A 2254-nucleotide genomic window follows, 5' to 3' on the forward strand; every position below is an offset into this window, starting at 1 on the left:
AAAAAAAAAAAAAAAAAGGTTGTATCAAAAGAGATTTTTAGGGCCAGGCGCGGTGGCTCAAGCCTGTGATCCCAGCACTTTGGGAGGCCGAGGCGGGTGGATCACGAGGTCAAGAGATAGAGACCATCTTGGTCAACATGGTGAAACCCCGTCTCTACTAAAAATACAAAAAAAATTAGCTGGGCATGGTGGCGCCTGCCTGTAATCCCAGCTACTCAGGAGGCTGAGGCAGGAGAATTGCCTGAACCCAGGAGGCGGAGGTTGCGGTGAGCCGAGATCACGCCATTGCACTCCAGCCTGGGTAACAAGAGCGAAACTCCGTCTCAAAAAAAAAAAAAAAAAAAAAAAAAAAAAAAAAAAAGATAAAGGAATGTATAACTCAGAAAAGGATGCTTCTACTGTATTGTGAATTCCCACCATTCCAAGTACTGGATTATGCAAATTCAACATTAAAACCCGGTATGGGAAATCAATTATACACATAAGGGTTAGATTAAATTTTAAATTTTTTGGTTGATATTAAATTGAAATTTATATAATACATGAGGTCTGAATATTTAAAAAAGCAAATGATAAAAATTTAATATACTTAACTGTTCACCGATAGGTCTATTGAGTTCATCATAACCTATATATTTAATTAAAAATCAAACTATGAGTCTGCATATCAGCTGCTATCCAGAAAATTGCCATCCAGGATCCATAATTCTTTTCATATTTTTAACTCAGACGAATATGTAAGATTCAGTAAATTGTAATGTTCCAAATTGTTCTTTTGAAATTATCAGAAGCTTCCAGTTAACACAACTGAGGAATTCATTTATCCCCAGTGAACTACCTGTTTGTATTATGAGGCAGCAATCAAAGACTGTATAATTTCCTGTGACGGTAGTACCCTTAATTTATATGCATTCCTTCTTCATGTGAAGAGTATAGACAACAAAAAGGGACAGATGCATCACTTTTCATTATTCATTGACTCTTGGTGTTGTCATAGTATGTTAAATGTCTGATTCCAATTTTACAACCACAAAAAAATACCTTATTCTGAAAGGCAATCATATGTTCCAAGTAGCAGATATTAACAACTTCCAAGATGATCTCTAGGAATAATCCGCAGTTCCGCATCATGTTTTAGAAGAATATTTCCAGCAGTCTGTGCAGGATTTATTCCTATTCCATCATTGGTAATCATTGTACTTGTTGCAGCAGGAACTTTAAATTCTTCTGCTGCAAGCTTTAAGACTGCTGTAAAAGGTGTACTTGCAGGAACACTGAGTACTTTGTACAGCAGCCGCATTTCCAACATCAGCGTCATCTTAAAGGAAACCTTCGACATGGTGGTGCTGTGCTCCACGGTGGAGCACAACTTCCTCCACTGTGCTAGAAATCGTTCCTAAGATAATTAATGTTTTAAAGGAGGAAAACTATGTATTGTGGTGCTTATAACGAATAGAAATATTTTATTTTTAGAAATAGAGAAAATGGGCGTGTATTGTAAAGCTCTTGCGTTAGTCACAAAGTCACATACTATGATTTAACTGTGATAAGCTGTGCATATTGTAAGCCCTAGAGCTATCACTGAAAAAAATGAGAACAAAAACATATGGATAATAAACCAGCAAAGGACTTTTCCTTGTGGCTTCTATTTTCTTCTGTCTTTATAAAAATATTATTTTTCCTTCCTGTTTTAAAGCCCACGCAGTCGGCGTCTGTGTCCGTGGGGGCAGCATTTTCCTGTCCTCCTCAGGACTGGGAGCGTGCAGTGCTCCTCTTCTCCTTTCCAGGTGTATGAAAGCGGGGCGAGATTGACTTCTCAGCCGTCTCTCTCTGCCTCCCCAGACCTTCAGCTCTCCAGTGATTCTTACGGCCCTGTGCAGGGAGCAGGTCACTCAGTCAGCAAAAAGTTGCCAAGAACCAAAGTGTTTTGCCAGAGAAATACTTCCAAAGTCAGATTTTCCTATTTTTTTAAACTCAAACTGTTGAGAGAAATGGTATATATTAGAAAGATGGAATACTGTTTAAACTTTACTACTCCTTTTATCTTATTCTATTTTGACTGTTATGTATACATTTAACTAAAGATTTTATTTCTCAATTGTAATTTTTTTCAAGTAGAAAACATTTTAAGATTCAGAGTTATTTTCTTTTCTCCAATCTCTTTCATATTCACTTAAATTCTTAAGGTTCAAGCATAGCAAAACTGCATTTTTTACATTACAAGAAGATTTTCTATGGTATTTTCAGTATATAC

General features: G+C 36.8%; 1 pseudogene; it reads right to left on the bottom strand.

Moving 5' to 3' along the window:
- Nucleotides 1-1081: 1081 nt before the first annotated feature.
- Nucleotides 1082-1339, bottom strand: LOC101050110 (ubiquitin-fold modifier 1 pseudogene; annotated as a pseudogene).
- Between the last annotated feature and the right edge of the window lie 915 nt (nucleotides 1340-2254).

The sequence above is a fragment of the Saimiri boliviensis genome, chromosome 17 (genome assembly GCF_048565385.1).
Source record: "Saimiri boliviensis isolate mSaiBol1 chromosome 17, mSaiBol1.pri, whole genome shotgun sequence".
In the NCBI taxonomy this organism is placed as follows: Eukaryota; Metazoa; Chordata; class Mammalia; order Primates; family Cebidae; genus Saimiri; species Saimiri boliviensis.